The following is a 16374-nucleotide window of genomic DNA, read 5'->3' as shown; positions in this document are numbered from 1 at the left end:
TGGGCATCCAGGTGAGTTGGGCGCAGCTGCACAAGTTGAATTTGGCTCGGATAGTGATGCAGGTGAAGGGGAATTTTAAGAAGTGGAGTATGCTGCCATTGTCACTGGGGCAGGTGCAGACTGTGAAGATGACGGTGCTGTCAAGGCTATTGTTTGTATTTCAGAACCTCCCAATCTTCGTCCCAAAGTTATATTTTAAGGAGGTCAACGCGTTGATTTCAGGGTTTGTGTGGGCATGGAAGACCCCGCGGGTCAAGAGGGCATTTTTGGAACGGGGGGTGGGGGTTGGGGCTGGCGTTGCCGAATATATTGAATTATTACTGGGCAGCTAACATCGCTATGGTTAGGAAATCGGTATTGGGGGAGGGTCGGTATGGGGGCGGGTGGAGGCAGCCTCTTGTGGGGAACGAGATTAGGGGCATTGCCGATGGCACTCTGCCGTTCTCGCCAGCCAGGTACTCCATGAGCCCAGTGGTGGTGGCGGCCCTGAGGGTATGGGGACAGTATCTGAGATTGGAGGGTGCCTTGGCGTGGGCACAAATTTGTGACAACCATTGGTATGCACGGGGGGGGGGGGGGGGGGGGGGGGCAGGTCCAGGACTTTGTGAGGAGGCAGGTGCCATCCTTTCCCGGGTTGCTGGATAAGGTGTTGTTGAGAGAGGGGATAGGGGAGGGGAAGGTGTCCGAGGTTTATAAGGAGCTGATGGACTGGGAGGGAGCCCTGACCGGAGATGTTAGGTGGAAATGGAAGGAGAGAATCTATCTCCACTTGGAGATGCAAGGTTTGATCAAGGATAGTCAGCTTGGCTTTGCCAAAGGGAAATCATGCCGAACAAATTTGATTGAATTTTTTGAGCATGTGACCAAGTGTGTAGATGAGGGTAGTGCAGTTAGAACATAGAACATAGAACATAGAACAATACAGCGCAGTACAGGCCCTTCGGCCCACGATGTTGCACCGAAACAAAAGCCATCTAACCTACACTATACCATTATCATCCATATGTTTATCCAATAAACTTTTAAATGCCCTCAATGTTGGCGAGTTCACTACTGTAGCAGGTAGGGCATTCCACGGCCTCACTACTCTTTGCGTAAAGAACCTACCCCTGACCTCTGTCCTATATCTATTACCCCTCAGTTTAAGGCTATGTCCCCTCGTGCTAGCCATTTCCATCCGCGGGAGAAGGCTCTCACTGTCCACCCTATCTATCCCTCTGATCATTTTGTATGCCTCTATTAAGTCTCCTCTTAACCTTCTTCTCTCTAACAAAAACAACCTCAAGTCCATCAGCCTTTCCTCATAAGATTTTCCCTCCATACCAGGCAACATCCTGGTAAATCTCCTCTGCACCCGTTCCAAAGCCTCCACGTCCTTCCTATAATGCGGTGACCAGAACTGTACGCAATACTCCAAATGCGGCCGGACCAGAGTTCTGTACAGCTGCAACATGACCTCCTGACTCCGGAACTCAATCCCTCTACCAATAAAGGCCAACACTCCATAGGCCTTCTTCACCACCCTATCAACCTGGGTGGCAACTTTCAGGGATCTATGTACATGGACACCTAGATCCCTCTGCTCATCCACACTTTCAAGAACTTTTCTATTAGCCAAATATTCCACATTCCTGTTTTTCCTTCCAAAGTGAATCACCTCACACTTCTCTACATTAAACTCCATTTGCCACCTCTCAGCCCAGCACTGCAGCTTATCTATATCCCTCTGTAACCTGCTACTTCCTTCCACACTATCGACAACACCACCGACTTTAGTATCGTCTGCAAATTTACTCACCCACCCTTCTGCGCCTTCCTCTAGGTCATTGATAAAAATGACAAACAGCAACGGCCCCAGAACAGATCCTTGTGGTACTCCACTTGTGACAGAACTCCATTCTGAACATTTCCCATCAACCACCACCCTCTGTCTTCTTTCAGCTAGCCAATTTCTGATCCACATCTCTAAATCACCCTCAATCCCCAGCCTCCGTATTTTCTGCAATAGCCTACCGTGGGGAACCTTATCAAACGCTTTGCTGAAATCCATATACACCACATCAACTGCTCTACCCTCGTCTACCTGTTCAGTCACCTTCTCAAAGAACTCGATAAGGTTTGTGAGGCATGACCTACCCTTCACAAAGCCATGCTAACTATCCCTGATCATATTATTCCTATCTAGATGATTATAAATCTTGTCTCTTATAATCCCCTCCAAGACTTTACCCACTACAGACGTGAGGCTCACCGGTCTATAGTTGCCGGGGTTGTCTCTGCTCCCTTTTTTGAACAAAGGGACCACATTTGCTATCCTCCAGTCCTCTGGCACTATTCCTGTATCCAATGATGACATAAAAATCAAAGCCAATGGTCCAGCAATCTCTTCCCTGGCCTCCCAGAGAATCCTAGGATAAATCCCATCAGGTCCCGGGGACTTATCTATTTTCAGCCTGTCCAGAATTGCCAACACCTCTTCCCTACGTACCTCAATGCCATCTAATCTATTTACCTGGAGCTCAGCATTCTCCTCCACAACATTATCTTTTTCCTGAGTGAATACTGACGAAAAATATTCATTTAGTATCTCGCCTATCTCTTCAGACTCTACACACAACTTCCCATCCCTGTCCTTGACTGGTCCCACTCTGTCCCTAGTCATTCGCTTATTCCTGACATACCTATAGAAAGCTTTTGGGTTTTCCTTGATCCTTCCTGCCAAATACTTCTCATGTCCCCTCCTTGCTCGTCTTAGCTCTCTCTTTAGATCCTTCCTCGCTACCTTGTAACTATCCATCGCCCCAACTGAAACTTCACACCTCATCTTCACATAGGCCTCCTTCTTCTTCTTAACAAGAGATTCCACTTCTTTGGTAAACCACGGTTCCCTCGCTCGGCACCTTCCTCCCTGCCTGACCGGTACATACTTATAAAGAACACGCAGTAGCTGATCCTTGAACAAGCTCCACTTATCCAGTGTGTCCAAAACTTGCAGCCTACTTCTCCACCTTATCCCCCCCAAGTCACGTCTAATGGCATCATAATTTCCCTTCCCCCAGCTATAACTCTTGCCCTGCGGTGTATACTTATCCCTTTCCATCCTTAACGTAAACGTCACCGAATTGTGGTCACTGTCCCCAAAGTGCTCACCTACCTCCAAATCCAACACCTGGCCTGGTTCATTACCCAAAACCAAATCCAATGTGGCCTCGCCTCTTGTTGGCCTGTCAACAAACTGTGTCAGGAAACCCTCCTGCACACACTGTACAAAAAACGACCCATCTAATGTACTCGAACTATATCTTTTCCAGTCAATATTTGGAAAGTTAAAGTCTCCCATAATAACTACCCTATTACTTTCGCTCTTATCCAGGATCATCCTCGCCATCCTTTCCTCTACATCCCTAGAACTATTTGGAGGCCTATAGAAAACTCCCAACAGGGTGACCTCTCCTTTCCTGTTTCTAACCTCAGCCCATACTACCTCGGAAGATGAGTCCCCATCTAGCATCCTCTCCGCCACCGTAATACTGCTCTTGACTAGCAGCGCCACACCTCCCCCTCTTTTGCCTCCTTCTCTGAGCTTACTAAAACACCTAAACCCCGGAGCCTGCAACATCCATTCCTGTCCCTGCTCTATCCATGTCTCCGAAATGGCCACAACATCGAAGTCCCAGGTACCAACCCATGCTGCCAGTTCCCCTACCTTATTTCGTATACTCCTGGCATTGAAGTAGACACACTTCAAACCACCTACCTGAACACTGGCCCCTCCTGCGACGTCAAATCTGAGCTCCTGACCTCTATACTCTCATTCTCCCTTACCCTAAAACTACAATCCAGGTTCCCATGCCCCTGCTGCATTAGTTTAAACCCCCCCAAAGAGCACTAACAAATCTCCCCCCCAGGATATTTGTGCCCCGCAGGTTCAGATGTAGACCATCCTGTCTGTAGAGGTCCCACCTTCCCCAGAAAGAGCCCCAGTTATCCAGAAATCTGAATCCCTCCCGCCTGCACCATCCCTGTAGCCACGTGTTTAATTGCTCTCTCTCCCTATTCCTCATCTCACTATCACGTGGCACGGGCAACAACCCAGAGATAACAACTCTGTTTGTTCTAGTTCTGAGCTTCCATCCTAGCTCCCTGAAAGCCTGCCTGACATCCTTATCCCCTTTCCTACCTATGTCGTTAGTGCCAATGTGGACCACGACTTGGGGCTGCTCCCCCTCCCCCTTAAGGACCCGGAAAACACGATCTGAGACATCACGTACCCTTGCACCTGGGAGGCAACATACCAAACGTGAGTCTCTCACGCTCCCACAAAATCTCCTATCTGTGCCCCTGACTATAGAGTCCCCAATTACTAATGCTCTGCTCCTCTCCCCCCTTCCCTTCTGAGCAACAGGGACAGACTCTGTGCCAGAGGTCCGTACCCCATGGCTTACCCCTGGTAAGTCGTTCCCCCCCACAAGTATCCAAGGCGGTATACTTGTTTCTCAGGGGAACGACCGCAGGGGATCCCTGCACTGACTGTTTTTTCCCCGTCCCCCTTACAGTTACCCATCTATCTCCAATCTTTGGTGTAACTAATTCCCTGAAGCTGCTATCTATGACCCCCTCTGCCTCCCGAATGATCCGAAGTTCTTCCAACTCCAGCTCCAGTTCCCTAACTCGGTCTTGGAGGAGCTGGAGATGGCAGCACTTCCTGCAGGTAAAATCAGCAGGGACACTAACGGCATCCCTCACCTCAAACATCCTGCAGGAGGAACATTGCACTCCCTTCCCTGCCATTCCTCTAACTTTCTACCAAGATCTGGCTAACAACTAAATTAAATGTTTTTTATATATTAAAAAAAAAAAATTATTAATAACAATAATAAAATATGGTACTTACCTTACACCAAAGGGTTTTATTATTAGGTTAGAGGAGGAGGGCGGGTGGGAGACACTACACGTGTAGTGTCTCGGGTTTCCTCTCCACCAGAATTTATTGGTGAGGGTCTTCCCAGAAGTCCGCGGGTCGACTTCCTGTTCCCACACTAGAATTTTTTTTAAAAATTCATTTAAAGGAGAAACTTACCTCCCAGAAATCACTTCCGCACTGCCCCCGCTGAAATGGACTAGCCTGCTCCGCTCCTGCTGAAATCGACTTGGCCTCACCACAGACAGCGACCTTTTAAATGGTCCCCTCTGCCTCGCAGCCCCCGCGTTTTTTCAAAATTCCCGCGCTGATTCTAAGGTCCCAGCTCTCACTCCCGAACTCAACAGCTGACCTGCAAGGTAAGTAAGTTAATCTGTTGATGTAGTTTACATGGATTTCAGCAAAGCCTTTGACAAGGTCCCATATGGGAGACTTATTAAGAAGGTAAATGCACATGGGATACAGGGTGATTTGATCAAGTGGATTCATAATTGGCTTAGCGGGCAGAGGGTGATGATAGATGGCTTCTTTAGTGTCTGGAAGCCAGTGACCAATGGCATACCACAGGGATCTGTGCTGGGCCCCCTATTGTTTGTCAGTTATATAAATGATACAGATGACTACGTTGGGGTAAGATCAGTAAGTTTGCGGATGACACAAAGATTGGTCGGGGGGTTAACAGTGAGGTTGAGTGTCTTGGGTTACAGGAAGATATAGACGGGATGTTCAAATGGGCAGATAAGTGACATAAGGAATTTAACCCTGAAAAGTGTGAGGTGATACACTTGGGAAGGAGTAATTTAACAAGGAAGTATAATATGAAAGGGCTGACACTGGGAGGTTCCGAAGAACAAATGGGACCCTGGTGTGTTTGTCCATAGATCTCTGAAGGCAGAAGGGCAGGTTAATGGGGTGAAAACGGCTTTTGGGACACTCGCTTTTAGCAATCGGAGAATAGATTACAACGGCAGGGAGGTTATGATGGAGCTGCATGGAACTTTGGTGAGGCCACAGTTGGGAATACTGTGTGCAGTTCTAGTCACCATATTATAGGAAGGATGTAATTGCACTGGAGGAGTGCAGAGAAGATTCACCAGAATGTTGACAGGGATGAAACATTTAAGATATAAAGAGAGGTTGGTTAGGCTTGTGTTGTTTTCTCTGGAGCAGAGATGACTGAGGGGTGACCTGATTGAGGTGTACAAGATTATGAGGGGCATAGACAGGGTGGATATGGAGCAGTTGTTTCCCTTAGTTGAAGGGTCAGTTCAAAGTGAGGTGGGGGAGGTTTCGGGGGGATTGTGGAAAAACCTTTTTACCAAGAGACTGGTGATGGTCTGGAATGCACTGCCTGGGAGGGTGGTAGAGGCGGGATGCCTCACATCCTTTAAAAAGTACCTGGAAGAGCACTTGACATGTCATAATTTTCAAGGCTATGGGCCACGTGCTGGCAAGTTGGATTAGGTGGGCAGATCAGGGTCTTTCATGCGTCAGTGGAGACTCGATGGGCTGAAGGGCCTCTTCCACACTGTACTATTATGTGATTCTGTGATTCTACGCTGGGACTTTGGGGTCTGTGTGGCCAGAATTGACCGCGCACTCTCCCAGGGTGCCGTGTAGCCATCTGGGATGGCCACGTCCCGATTACAAAATGGACACTTGCAAAGAATGCAGGGAAAGCGCTTCCGGGTGCTGCTATGCAGAGCTAGGTCGCATATTCGGTAGCTCCTGCTTGGAACGGACTTTTGGGCACGTTACAGGGCCCCCACGGCATTTGTTTGCCATTTCCCGGTGTGGGAAGAAGGCTGCAACATTCCCCCGACAGTGTCCCCCAGGAAGGGTATGTCTCTTGGTTGCCAGACACGGCAGAAACAGTAAAAGATTTGGCTGCAACTGCAGGATAAACAGGGCCTCTTCCAGCATGCAGGCGGGGGAAGGGCAAGCTTAAAGCTGCAAGCTGACCTGAGGGCCTGTATCAAAGGTGAATTCTAGCAGCAGAGGGAACAACTGTGAAAAGATCTCATCAAGGCCACTGAAGGGACTTCCGGTTGCAGTGATGCCTAGCTAGCCGCACGCTTCGGCGGCTCCAGCTCCGACGGACCTTCGGGCTCTTTTAAGAGTCCCAACGGGGAATTTTTCAACGACGCAACCCGGTGTGGGGTTGGGAAGCATGCAAGCAGGGAAGGCCCCGGGACCAGACGGGTTCCCGGTGGAATATTACAGAAAATATGTGGACTTGTTGGCCCCGTTGATGGTGAGGACGTTCAATGAGGCCAGGGAAGGGGGGACTCTACCCCCGACGATGTCGGAGGCGACGATATCGTTAATTTTGAAGAGGGATAAAGATCCGTTGCATTTCATTATTGAACGTGGACGCCAAATTGTTGGCAAAGGTACTGGCATCGAGGATAGAGGACTGTGTCCCGGGGGTGGTGCACGAAGCCAGACAGGGTTCGTAAAAGGGAGACAACTGAATGTTAACGTGCGACGACTATTAGGGGTGATAATGATGCCCCCAGTGGAGGGGGAGGCAGAGATAGTGGCGGCAATGGACGCAGAGAAGGCATTTGATAGGGTGGAGTGGGAGTATTTATGGGAAGTGTTAAGGAGGTTTGGGTTTGGGAACGGGTTTATTAGCTGGGTTAGACTTCTTTGTGGGGCTCCAACGGCAAGCGTAGTTACAGGTCGACATAGATCGGCGTATTTCCGACTATATAGGGGAACAAGACAGGGATGCCCGCTGTCTCCATTGTTGTTCGCGTTGGCAATTGATCCTCTGGCCATGGCGTTGAGAGACTCCAGGAAATGGAGAGGGGTGATTAGAGGGGGAGAAGAACACCGAGTCTCGTTATACGCGGATGACCTATTGTTCTACGTGTCGGACCCAGCGGGGGGGGATGATAGAGGTTATGCGAATTTTGAGGGGGTTCGGGGATTTCTCGGGGTATAGGCTAAACATGGGGAAGAGTGAATTATTTGTGACACATCCAGGGGACCAGAGTAGAGAGATAAAAGGCTTGCCTCTAAGGAAAGTGGAAAGAAACTTCCGATACCTGGGGATTCAGATCGCTAGGAGCTGGGGAACCTTGCACAGACATAATCTGACACGGTTGGTAGAACAAATGGAGGAGGACTTCAAGAGGTGGGACATGCAGCCTCTATCGCTGGCGGGCTGGGTGCAAGCAATTAAGATGATGGTCCTCCCGAGGTTCTTATTTGTATTTCAATGTCTCCCTATACTAATCACAAAGACCTTTTTTAATAAAATAGACAGGAGCATCACGAGCTTCGTGTGGGCAGGGAACGTTCCGAGAGTAAGGAGGGGGTTCCTTCAGCGTAGTAGGGACAGAGGAGGATTGGCACTACCGAACTTGGGCGATTACTATTGGGCCGCCAATGTGGCAATGATACGTAAATGGATGATGGAGGGTGAGGGAGTGGCGTGGAAAAGACTGGAGAGAAAGTCCTGTAAAGGGACGAGTTTAGAGGCGCTGGTGACGGCGCCACTACCGATCTCATCTAAAAAGTTTACCACGAACCCGGTGGTGGCGGCAACATTGAATATCTGGGGACAGTGGAGGCGACAGAGAGGGGTGCGGGGAGCCCTGGTGGGGTCCCCAATCAGGAACAACCATAGGTTTGCCCCAGGAAGAATGGATGGAGGATTTCAGAGCTGGTACCAGTTGGGAATTTAGAGGGTGGGAGATTTATTTATAGATGGGACTTTTGCGAGCTTGGGAGCATTGGAGGAAAAGTATAAGTTGCCCCGGGGAAATTTCTTGAGATATATGCAGGTGAGGGCGTTTACTAGACAACAGGTGAGGGAATTTCCGTTGCTCCCGACACAGGGGATACAGGTCAGGGTGCTTTCAGGGGTGTGGGTCAGAGAGGGCAAGGTGTCAGAGATTTACCGAGAGATGAGGGAAGAGGGGGAGGAGTCGGTGGGCGAACTAAAAGGAAAGTGGGAAGAAGAATTAGGGGAGGAGATAGAGGAGGGTATGTGGGCTGATGCCCTAAGCAGGGTAAATTCCTCTTCCTCATGCGCCAGGCTTAGCCTGATTCAATTTAAGGTGCTACATAGAGCACACATAACGGGAGCAAGATTGAGCAGGTTCTTTGGAGTGGAGGACAAATGTGGGAGGTGTGGCGGGAGCCCGGCAAACCACGCACATATGTTTTGGGCGTGCCCGGCACTGGAAGGGTATTGGAAGGGAGTGACGGGAGTGATTTTGCGGGTGGTGAAGGCCCGGGTCAAACCAGGCTGGGGGTTAGCTCTATTTGGAGTTGCGGAAGAGCCGGGAGTGCAGGAGGCGAAAGAGGCCGACGTTGTGGCCTTTGCGTCCCTAGTAGCCCGGCGCAGGATCCTACTCATGTGGAAGGAGGCGAAACCCCCCGGACTGGAGGCCTGGGTAAATGATATGGCGGGGTTCATTAAACTGGAGCAGATAAAGTTTGCCCTGAGAGGATCGGCTCAAGGGTTCACCAGGCGGTGGCAGCCATTTCTCGACTACCTAGGGGAACGTTAGAGGGAAGACAGATGACCAGCAGCAGCAACCCAGGGGGAAGGGGGGGGGGGGGAGGGGGGAAGGGGGGGGGGGGTTAGTTTAGTTTAGGTCAAAGATAATGGGGTTTTGTTACTTGTGTATTGTTAAAAATTTCTGTATTGTTATTGTTGCGTTTGCTTTGTAAGAGGGGAAAAATTGTTGTTTGGGAAAACAATTTCAATAAAACATTTTTTTTTTTTTAAAAGAATGCAGGGAAAATTGGACAATGCTCAGAGACAAGCAGGTGCAAGTTCTGTCTGTTGATTAGAACCGTAAACTCTCAGACAGGACAGAAACTACCAAACAATCTACATACTAATGAGCCATCTCCGGGGACAAAAGGGAAACGTTTAGATACACAATGTTAAGGCAGACTCCCCGGCGCCAGAAGAAGCTAAGACAAAGCAGATTGACAGTCACCAGGACACACCCAGCGATCAGGGAACCACCCCTCTATTGGAGGAAAATCGATATAGATGATTGGGAAAGACCCAATTAGTTGAGGCCAAGTTCAAGGCCTGCCCAAAAGCGCGCGCAGCCCCTTTTCCGTATAAAAGGTATCCCCCAAGGGAGAACGCCCTCCTTTGGCTTTGGCTCTCACCGAAGAGAGAGACCAGCCTAGCAGCTGCACCAGACCAAGTAAGTCCCAAGTCAACACACGCTACGAGATAGACGCTCCTAGTTGCTACCCTGTAAACAGCTCAACCCAGCAGCCTCAGAACCGAGCAACGGCCATTGTTCCTCTGACTGAGTGGGCGCCCAAAGCTAAGTATAGGCTTTAGTAATAGTGTTAGTTTAGTTTGTAGAGTTTATGCATGAGTAGATTTGAATGTGTGTAAATAAATGAGCATTGTTTTTGAACTTACTAACTGGTGTATCGAGTCATTGATCAGTATTTGGTTCTGAACCTTGTGGCAGTGTCGGAAGATATCTGGCGACTCTTGAGCAAACGTGATTAAACAGAGCCAAATTAAGAACCAACCAAAAGTTAGCAATATTTACTGGCGACATCTGACGGGACTCGACTTAAAAGTGGCCTAACCACTCCGAGAGAACCCAAAATTTGAATTAAGAATCCAATTGGGAACAGAAAGAAAAACCACAAGCGTCAAAACAGTATTGATCAAGCCTCTGAAATTCGGAAGTGTGTTAATGCATGCGTACTAACAGCAATATAAGGTAAACATGAGAGATTTTGTTGCGTAAAACTGTCGGGAGTTTTGTAGGCCGGAAATTAGCGTAAGCCGTACCCGTGTTTACATCACCACTTTATCACCCCCTGTTCCAAATTCGGTAGAGAACCTAGTAAAGAAAATGGCAATGAAGGCAATGGAACGCCTTATGAACCCCCAGGAATTCGAGGTCGCAGCGACCAGTAGAGTAGGACAGTGTCCCATTTGGGAAGAGGAGATCAGGAAATATCTCAAAGGGAAAGGATGGCCCCTTTGAAGTGAATTCTGTGATAATGAGGAAACAGGACCTGGGCGTATAGGACATACTTGGTGGGAGAACCTGTCAGAGATCTATAAGAAGAGCTTGGGAAAAGCCCGCAAGCCGATGGCAATCGTGTCCTGCTTGGCACAATTGCGAGGCACAAAGGAGGTCGTTAGGACGCCCCGTAGAGAGATAGAGGAGAGAGACTGAAGTAGTGAGGTAGACGTGAGTGAGGTAGAGAAAGAGAATCGAGATTTAAAAGAGCAGTTAGCAGCAAGGGACAGCGAGGTGGATGATGCCAAGTGGGCACATCAGTCTTGTCTTGCACATTTGAACAGTTTTCAGACGCAATATGATAAGGCCTACCAGGACACGCAACGTGCGGTCTTGGTAAGACAAGAAACAGAACAGCAAGTTGAGAAATTGCAGAAACAGTGCAATGATTTAAAAGCAGCCCTACGAGCACTCCATACTTCCACAACGGAACAAAGGCAGAGCTCAGTAGACCACGCAAAATGCCGGAAGCAAATTGCAGAATTGCAATCTCTGCTGTCCGTGCAAAATGGATTTAAAAGTACATTCGGACCCCATTTAGATCAAGAAAATGGCCCCAATTGGCAGGAATTGAACGAGACTGCCCATAGATACATACATGGGACATGTACGCAGGAAAAACCCCAGAAAAGGAAAACGCCCCAACTCCCAGCTGAACAGGTAGAACACACCCCCATGAATCCTGTGACCACACAGCGCAGAGCCGCAGGAGAAGGAGAAGCCTATTTCCTTTACACAACCCCGTTAACCGTGACCCAATTACGGGACGCGTGTGATAAAATTACACCGTTCCTTCCCACTTCAGACCCCCACCAATTTTTCTCAAAAGTCAAACAACAGGCTACCATGTATGGCCTGGACGAAAAGGAGCAAGTGAAGCTCACAGTTTTGAGCCTCGCCCCTTCAGTCGTAGCAGCCCTTCCCGACCCACAGAATGTAGGAGGAGGCACACCCCAAGAGATGCACACAGCGATCCTTGATGCGATCGGCTTTAACAGAGGAGACCCCGTAGAAGGCCTAAATAAGTGTAGGCAAAAGAAGACAGAGCACCCCACAGCGTTTGCTGGACGTTTGTGGATTCACTTTACCGCAGTTTTTGGAGAGTTAGCCCGCGCCCATTTGTCCCCAGATAATATGGCCAAATGGACCCGAATTCTAGTCTCCCACGCCACAGAAGCAGGACGAAAAGCTTGTGCAAATTATGACCCCCTCAGATGAGGCCCACAATGAAAAATGGGTTTTGAAGAGATTGTTGAGCAATCAATTGCAGGCAAAACCGCATTTATAACGCCCGATAAAGAGCAGGCAGAAATGAACCCAGTTAAAGCACACCAGAACCCCGCATGGGTAAATGAGAGCAGGAACAGCCAACCCCAGCCAAAACCTCAAGAATGTTATACTTGTGGACAGGTAGGACACTTTGCACGAGAGTGCAACACGCCCCCGAAGCAGCAGAGAAACCAACAGACAGGGACCCTAAACAAGAATAGGGCAAAGCCGATCCATAGCGTTAGCGCCCGTTCAGAGAATGCAGACATGAACGGCACCGACTGATGGTGTTCGGGGCTCCCCAACTTGGGTCTGCGACACCCTTTGGGACAAGTCCGGTAAACCGGTAGTAGCAGGCAAAGTCCGGGGACAATCCGTAGAATTTCTTTGGGACACAGGAGGGTCCCGCACCACACTCAATTCCTCCACGATGTTTCAGCGAGACACGTGGCCCACAACAGACACCATTACACTCAGCGGCTTTACAGGCCATTTACAACAGGGACACATCACAGCCCCTATAGCAAGACAGATAGGGAACATCGCAACCAAGCACCCCGTAGTTTTTGTTGATCTGCCCCAGACAGTAGAACATATCCTTGGGATCTATTTCATGAGCTCCCATAACCTTTCTTTCGACTTCCGGGTGCGGCTATGCAGAGCTAGGTCACATATTCGGTAGCTCCCGCTTGGAACGGACTTTTGGGCTCTTTTGCAGCGGCTCCCATGGCATTTGTTTGACATTTCCCGGTGTGGCAAGAAGACTGCAGCATTCCCCTGACAGTGTCCCCCAGGAATGTTGTGTCTTTTGGCTGCCAGACCCGGCAGAAACAGTAAAGGATTTGGCTTTGGCTGCAGGTTTAGACAAGGGCCTCTTCCAGCGTGCAGGCGGGGGAAGGGCAAGCTTAAAGCTGCAATCTGACTTGACTCTATCAAAGGTGAATTCTAGCAGCAGAGGGAACAACTGTGAAAGGATCTACCAGGGCCATTGAAGAAGCAGGGACGAGGCTTCCGGTGGCGGCCATGGAGGAGTAGGTCGCGCATTCGGCAGCTCCCGTCTGGAACTGACTCTCAGACCTTTTTCAGGAGTTTCCATAGACTTTTTAAATGGACCAGAAGTGTAACGGCCAAAGGAGCGGCACTGGAGCAACGGGAGAAGCGAGGGAAAGAAAATAAAATGGCGGTGGCCAGGGACAAAGGGGAGCTGCAGGTGTTCATCAAGCGCTGCTTCGAGGAGCAGCGCGAGGAGATGCGCAAGAGATGTTGGCGCCTATGCTTTCGGCAATTGAAGGACTCGGGATCACCCAGAAGGTCCACGAAGCTAAGATCCAGGAGGTACAGAAAAGAGTCAGTCAGAACGAGGACGAGCTCGTGGGCCTGGCGGTGAGAGTGGAGCAGAACGAGGCGCTACACAAGAGGTGGGCGGGAAGATTCGAAGACCTGGAGAACAGGTCGAGGAGAAAGAATCTGAGAATCCTGGGTCTCCCTGAGGGAGTGGAGGGGGCTGATGCCGGGGCATACGCGAGCACGATGCTCGAGGCGATGATGGGCACGAAGGCCCCTTCGAGGCCACTGGAGCTGGACGGGGCGCACCGGGTGCTGGCGAAGAAGCCCCAGGCAAATGAGCCGCCAAGGGCGATGGTGGTGAGGTTCCACCAGTTCACGGACAGAGAGTGGGTCCTGAGATGGGCCAAGAAGGAGCGGAGCAGTAAGTGGGACAATGCAGAGATCCGAATATACCCGGACTGGACCACGGAGGTTGCAAAGCGGAGAGCGGGTTTCAACCGGGCCAAAGCGGCGTTGTACCGGAAAGAAGTGAAATTCGGAATGCTGCAGCCAGCGCGACTGTGGGTCACATACAAGGGCCAACACTATTACTTCGAAACGCCTGAAGAGGCGTGGACCTTTGTACAAGCCGAAAAGTTGGACTCTAACTGAGGGTTTGTGAGGGTAGGGGGGATGTTTGAGGTTTGATGTGTGACGGTTGTTGTATATAGGGGGTCAATCACGTGCAGGAAATGTTACATGGGCTGGGGGAGAGAGACAAGGCCGCGACAGGAGCTGCGCCAGAGGGGGCGGAGCGGGCTTTGGAAAGCACGGGGTGTTTTCCCGCGCGCGGGAAGAAAGGCGGGAAGGGGAACGAAGGAATGCATATGGATTGGGAGACTCCCACGCGGGGAGGTCAATGGGACAGCGGTGGAAGCCGGGGTCAGCAGGAGTCAGCTGATTTACGGGAGTGACATGGGGGGAGCAAAAAAGCTAGACAGGGGTCTAGCGGGGGGAGGGGAGGGGAGCTGCACTGGCCGAAAGGGAATGGGACACAGAAGAGGTGGTCGGGACGGGGATCCCCCCTCTGGGGGACTGGAGGGTGAGGGAGGCGTGGACACGGGACTGGCCCAGAAAAGGAGATGGCTAGTCGGCGGGGCATGGGAGGGGGTGAGAGCCCCTCCAATCCGGCTGATAACGTGGAATGTGAGGGGCCTGAATGGGCCGGTGAAGAGGGCTCGAGTGTTCGCGCACTTAAAGGGACTGAAGGCGGACGTGGCCATGCTTCAAGAGACACACCTGAAGGTGGCGGACCAGGTCAGGCTAAGAAAGGGATGGGTGGGACAGGTATTCCACTCGGGACTGGACACGAAGAATAGAGGGGTGGCAATATTGGTGGGAAAGCGGGTGTCATTTGAAGCCAAGACTATTGTAGCGGACAATGGAGGGCGATATGTAATGGTGAGCGGTAGGCTGCAAGGGACGTGGGTGGTGTTGGTAAACGTATACGCCCCGAATTGGGATGATGCAGGATTCATGAAGTGCATGTTGAGGCGCATTCCGGACCTGGAGATAGGAGGCCTGATAATGGGAGGGGACTTGATAATGGGAGGGGACTTCAATTCAGTGTTGGATCCAGCACTGGACCGCTCCAAATCAAGGACTGGAAAGAGGCCGGCGGCGGCCAAGGTACTTAGGGGGTTTATGGATCAGATGGGGTGAGTGGACCCATGGTGGTTTGCAAGGCCGCAGGCCAGGGAATTTTCTTTCTTCTCCCATGTACACAAAGCCTACTCCCGGATAGATTTCTTTGTTCTGGGTAGGGCGCTCATCCCGAGGGTGGAAGGGATGGAGTATTCGGCTATAGCCGTTTCGGACCATGCCCCGCACTGGGTGGAACTGGAGCTGGGAGAGGAGAGGGACCAACGCCCGTTGTGGCGGCTGGATGTGGGACTGCTGGCGGACGAGGTGGTGTGTGGGAAGGTGAGGGGGTGTATCGAAAGGTACTTGGAGGCCAACGACAACGGGGAGGTGCGGGTGGGGGTGGTATGGGAGGCGTTGAAGGCGGTGATCAGGGGAGAGCTCATTTCCATTAGGGCTCATAGGGAGAAGACAGAGGGTATGGAAAGGGAGAGGTTAGTGGGGGAGATTTTGAGAGTGGACAGGAGATACGCAGAGGCCCCGGAGGAAAGATTACTTGGGGAAAGACGACGGCTCCAGACGGAGTTTGACCTGTTGACCACAGGGAAGGCGGAGACACAGTGGAGGAAAGCGCAGGGGGCGACCTACGAGTATGGGGAAAAGGCTAGTCGGATGCTGGCACACCAGCTCCGTAAGAGGATGGCAGCGAGGGAAATAGGGGGAGTCAAAGATGGAAGGGGAGCCACGGTTCGGAGGGCTACGAAAATAAACGAGGTATTCAAGGCCTTTTATGAAGAGCTGTACAGATCCCAGCCCCCAGTGGGGGAAGAGGGGATGAGACGATTCCTAGATCAGCTGAGATTCCCGAGGGTGGAGGAGCAAGAGGTGGCTGGTTTGGGGGCACCAATTGAGTTGGAGGAGCTGAGCAAGGGTTTGGGGAGCATGCAGGCAGGGAAGGCCCCGGGACCGGACGGATTCCCGGTGGAGTTCTACAGGAAGTACGCAGACCTGTTGGCCCCGCTACTGGTGAGGACCTTTAATGAGGCAAGAGAGGAGGGGACCCTGCCCCCGACAATGTCGGAAGCGACAATTTCTTTGATCCTAAAGCGGGACAAGGACCCACTGTAATATGGATCGTACAGGCCGATCTCGCTCCTCAATGTGGATGCAAAGTTGCTGGCAAAAGTGCTGGCCACGAGGATCGAGGACTGTGTCCCGGGGGTAATCCACGAGGACCAGACAGGA

Source organism: Scyliorhinus torazame, chromosome 13 (genome assembly GCF_047496885.1).
Source record: "Scyliorhinus torazame isolate Kashiwa2021f chromosome 13, sScyTor2.1, whole genome shotgun sequence".
NCBI lineage: Eukaryota > Metazoa > Chordata > Chondrichthyes > Carcharhiniformes > Scyliorhinidae > Scyliorhinus > Scyliorhinus torazame.
Note: the sequence above shows the minus strand (reverse complement) of the source record.